The following is a 5976-nucleotide window of genomic DNA, read 5'->3' as shown; positions in this document are numbered from 1 at the left end:
ATTTCCTATACCCTTACTTAGTTTCAGAATTTTTATCAATTCATGTTCCCTGTTTCAATGTACAGACTGTGTTAAATAACTTAAAGAGGCTCAAAAGTACGACTGTTCCCGGCCCTGATGAGAAATTGTGCCGAAAACTTAGCATTGCCTCTCTGTATGTTGTTTAATAAATCGTTAGGTTCTAGTTATTTTCCTGAGTTGTGGAAGGAATCCTATATTGTGCCCTTGTTTAAATCAGGTAATAGAATTGATGTCACAAATTACAGAGGTATTGCAAAGCTTAATGCCATACCAAAACTATTTGAAAAGTTAGTTACTGATATAATATCATTTGAAGTATCGTTTATTGTATGAAATTTTCAGCATGGTTTTAGAAAGCATCGCTCAACTGTTACAAACATTTTGGAACTTACTACTGTTGTAAATGAAGGATTTAGAATGAATGCCAAACAGACTGTGTTTATACTGATTTCAGTAAGGCATTCGCATGTGTTGGATAGCATGGGTTTTATTGCCTCATTATTAGATTGGATAAAATTTTATTTAACAGGAAGATCACAAAGGGTGAAATATGGCAACATAATTTCGAATAAAATTAATGTAAGTTCGAATGAATTGAGATAGATGGCTAGAATTTTGCACACATGTTTATTTTTCCAGTAGGCAGGTTAAGTTTGTAAATGGGCCATGTACGTCCACGTTTTCATATAGCCCCCATATAACGGTACCTCCCTATATTCGGTATTTTGATGATTTTAGCGACATTATTCACGGGAATTGTTTCAAATTTGGTATTTGAAATTCAAAATGGATACTACACCCTAAGACGGAAAATTGTCTGCGCAGGTCCACGTCTTCGTATAGCCCCCATATAACGGTACCTCCCTATATTCGGTATTTTGATGATTTTAGCGACATTATTCACGGGAATTGTTTCACATTTGGTATTTGAAGTTCAAAATGGATACTACACTCTAAGACAGAAAATTGTCTGTGCAGGTCCACGTCTTCATATAGCCCCCATATAACGGCACCTCCCTATTTTCGGTATTTTGATGATTTTAGCGACATTATTCACCGGAATTGTTTCAAAATTGGTATTTGAAGTTCGTTATGGGAACTACAGTCTGTGACAGAAAATTGTCTGTGCGAGTCCAGGTCTTCGTATAGGCCCCATATATCAGTACCTCCCTATATTCGGTATTTTGACGATTTTAGGTACAATACCCACCGAAATTGTTTGAGATGTGGTATTTGAAGTTCGTAATGGATGCTACAGCCTGTGACAGAAAATTGTCTATCTTCGCACAGCTCCAATTTAACGGCACCTCCTTATATACGATATTTTGATGATTTTAGCTACATTATTCACCGTTTATTTCAAGTTTCGAATTTGAATATGGTAATGGCTTATGACAAACAATGCCTATGCATGTCCACGTCATATAGACCCCAATATAACGGCTATATTCGGTATTTTTAAAATTTTAACAGAATTTTTTAAGGATTTTATTTTTAAAAATTTCCAAATTCGTTGCAAATGGTGGAGGGTATTAAAAGTTCGGCCCGGCCCGGAACTTACTGCTTTTTAACTTGTTTAAAGTTAAGAAAATCGCGTCGAGTTACTATTTTAATAATTGTCTAATCGACTCTGTAACATTTATGAATGATCTTGGAATCTATTTGGATCATAGACTTGACTTCCGAGAGCATATTTCTTTGAATATTAATAAAGCATACAAAAGTTTGGGCTTTATAAAAAGATGGAGTAAAGAATTCTTGGATCCATTAGTTTGTAAACAACTTTACATTTCTTTTGTGCGCTGCATCTTAGAGTATGGGTCTTTAATATGGGATCCAGGATATGTCATTCATTCTAATTTATTCGAGTCCGTTCAAAAAAAAAAAACTTTGCTGTGAAAAAGATCTGCCAATAGAACTTGAGTCGAACCTGGAGAGTTTCTAGTGTATAATTCGCATATGCTAATTTGCAATAAGTTCGAAATATATACTACTTTCCAAACATTGCCAAGTTATGAACATAGGTTAATCCTTATAAAGCTACCTACATTGAAAAGCCGCCGTACTATGCTAAATGTAACTTTTTTATTAATGGTTATTCACGGGAAGATATTGTCAGATGTTGTTCTAGATAAACTGCACATAAACCATATTTTTAAGAAAAATAATAAACAAAAAAAATAAAACTCCCCACTCCCCCGCGTGGAACACTCGTTTTTAGAGAAACTTGGATTAAACCGGATATCCGTAAAACTGAAATCTTATCTGATCAATGCCAAATTTTTAGAGAAGATAGAGTAAAAAATTGGTGGAGAAGTGCTCATAACAGTTCAAAATTCCATTTTGATTTATATAACATATTCGTATATCCCTCCAAATTCAGGTTCAAGCATTTATTTAAAACACTCTGAATTTATTAAAGAAGTCTCATATATGCAAATTCTGAATTAATTTGCCTTGCCGATTTTAACTTACCAAATACGTCGTGGATCCTAGATGATGATACGGCACATTATTTACCTGTTTCGTCAACATTATGGTCTAATAACATGGACAATTCTAGGCAAAATATTTTTGACCAAGGTCTATATCAACTAAATAATATTTAAAATTTTAAAGGTAAAATATTAGACTGAGAGTTTTTTCGACCGTTAATACCTCCTTAAATAAATGTCCACCTTTTGTAGAACAGAAAGAAAGATACCACCCGCTTGTCATAAACCCTGAACTTAATATTCAAAAAAAAAAAAACTGTGCAAAAACACAAAATAAACTTCAGAAATTAATTTTTTTAAAACTAACATTGATCTCCTTCGTTCTACATTGTCCATTTCGAGTTGGTCTCATGAAGATAACATCGATTCGCAAATTTCTTCTTATTACAGTACACTTAAGTTCTATCCCGACTCGGGCCCTGTTTGCTTTACCCCATTGCGATTGCGTAACGTAAAAAGTGCGTTATTTTAAAAATTCAAAGAATGTAATTCCACTTTAAATGATACTAATTATTCAAAAGCTCGAAATAAATAAAATATTGAAATTATGAAATCTTATTCAAATTATTTAAAAAAATTAAAAAATAACTTTTAGAAAAATCCTAAAAAATTTTTAAAATCAGAACGTGAAGTTCGTGATTTTCATAATAGCATGAAACATGTTTGTAGGGAAACAGGGGACCACCTAGAAATAACCAATTTGTTCGCAGATTTTTTTCAAAATACGTATCCTAAGCCTTTATTCAATTATTATGGTGATTAATCTTAAATTATTGGTATTTCCCCAAACTATTCTTACTAAGGAGGATGTCTTAAATGGTCTACTATTGTTGTAAAGTTGTAATTGCCCTGGCCCTGATGGAGTATCAGCTTACATTTTATAGTCATGTGTATGGGGGTGAGTAGAGCCCTAACCACTATATTAAATGACTCTTTGACATTTGGTTATTTTCCCCAAGTATGGCGGACTACTTTTAGTATTCCTTTGCATAAAGAATAAAAAGTCATTGAAAAATTAAGTACAATAACGAAATCGTTTGGGATTTTAGTCTCGCGTGTTTCATTTATAATATCGCCTTACCCATGGCACAATTGCAGAAGGTAGAACAAAGCTACCCCCTAAGTCCAACTTTTGTCTTTTAGTGCCCCTATTCCGTCAAAACATATACACAGTTTGTATATGTGTGTATTGTTTTGAATAAATATGAAAATAATCTGAAATTATTTTTAATTTAGAGAAGGCAGAAAATCACATTTTCCACGTTAACGGACGATAAAATGTACAATATAAGAAAAAACTGATAAAAAAAAAGCTGTAATTTCGGCCGGGCCGAACTTTGAATACCCTCCACCATTTGGAACGAATTTGGCAATACTCAAAAACAATAAAATCCGTTAAAAATTAAGTTAAAATCTTAAAAACACCGAATGTAGCTGTTATATTTGGGTCTATAAGAAGACATGGATCTGCATAGGTAACTTTTGTCATAAGCCATTAAAAAATTTAAATGAGAAACTTAAAAACATCGGTGAATAATGTAGCTAAAATCATCAAAATACCGAATATCGCAAGGTACCGTTATATGGGGGGCTATAGAAGACGTGCACCTGCACAGACAATTTTCTGTCTTATGCTGTAGTATCCATTTGGAACTTCAAATACCAAATTTGAAACAATTCCGGTGAATGATGTCGCTAAAATTATCAAAATACCGAATATGTGAGGTACCGTTATATGTGGGCTATACGACGAAGTGGACATGCACAGACAATTTTCCGTCTTAGGGTGTAGTATCCATTTTGAATTTCAAATTCCAAATTTGAAACAATTCCCGTGAATAATGTCGCTAAAATCATCAAAATACCGAATATCGGGAGGTACCGTTATATGGGGGGCTATAGAAGACGTGCACCTGCACAGACAATTTTCTGTCTTATGCTGTAGTATCCATTACGAAACTCAAATACCAAATTTGAAACAATTGTCTTAGGCTGTAGCATGGTACAATGAATACAAGGTAGGCTAACTTTGAAAAAATTGCAAGTATAGAGGTCTACCTGTTTGGCTTGTAATGTCAAAATTACTATCAAAACAATAAAAAAGCAAACAACTTGTTGCATTGATTTTGAATAAATAATTTAAAACCGCGAAAACTGAATGAAAGGTCAAAATTTCTTTTCAAAGTCATGTTCTATATATCTCTTATGGTTTATTTCGCGACAAAAACTGTAGATTTTTTCGATGCATACGTCGCAATAAGCATTTTGAAAAACCTGAATTTCAATATTTTCTGAACAATTTTTTTTTATTATTGAAAAGAATACACATACATAAACAAATGAAGTTGACATATTAAGCCAGAAAAATAAAAAAATTAAAATCATATGGTAGTTCTGCCCTACCTTGAATTTATTGTAAAATGGGCTGTAGTATTTATTACGAATTTCAAATACCAAATTTGAAACAATTCCAGTGAATAATATCGCCAAAATATCAAAATACCGAATATCGGGAGGTACCTTTATATGGCGGCTATAAAAAGACGTATACCTTAGGCTTAGTATCCATTATGAACTTCAAAGACCATTACGAACTTGAAGCAATTCCGGTTAAAAATGTCGCTAAAATAGTCAAAATACGAAAATAGGGAGGTACCATTATATGGTGGTATGGTAGACTTGGGGCTGCGCATACAATCTCCTGTCATGGGCTGTAACATCCATTACGAACATCAAATACAAATTTGAAACAATTCCGGTGAATGATGTCGCTAAAATCGTCAAAATACCGAATATGGAAGGTACCGTTATATGTGGACTATAAAGCTCCCAGCTGATTACAATTTTTTTCTAAGTGTGCCCGACTTCTGCCAATTTTGTGTATGTATTTGTTGTTTTGAAAAATAAAAACAAAATATTTTTAAAATCAATGATTGGAAGAAACTTAAATTGCGGGGCGCGCATTTATAATATTAATCAGATTTGCCATGAAATTGAAAGATTGAACGCTTTGGTTTTTATTTTGAGAGAACAGCCAGGCATTTCATTAGTCTTTCGCGCTGTTTGGCTCATTTTAGAAAGTAACAAAAAAAAAATCAAATAAATGAAAACAACTTGTTGCCTATGATTTTGAATAAGTCTGACAGGAAGCGTGCATAGCCTCAGGGTTGCAATTCTGTCGTTTTACGAAGCTGTTCTACCTCCTTATTGTACCATAGTAATATCCATTTCGCTAAAATCATTTAAATACCGGATATCGGAAGGTACCGTTATATTGGGGCTATACCAAAACGTGGACCTACATGGCCCATACCATGGTAAAATTAAGAAGATAAAGTCATTTCAAATAAGCATACCCATCTCTGCATTTTCTGTAATTTACCTTGTCAAATTTCATTACATAAAAAGAGGTTCCCATCTCTGATTTGTGTATGCATAAGGGATTTATAAATACAAATTT

This window comes from Musca domestica, unplaced genomic scaffold (genome assembly GCF_030504385.1).
Source record: "Musca domestica strain aabys unplaced genomic scaffold, Musca_domestica.polishedcontigs.V.1.1 5, whole genome shotgun sequence".
NCBI classification, from domain to species: Eukaryota; Metazoa; Arthropoda; class Insecta; order Diptera; family Muscidae; genus Musca; species Musca domestica.
The sequence above is the reverse complement of the archived record's forward strand: the minus strand, read 5'-3'. Positions refer to the sequence as shown.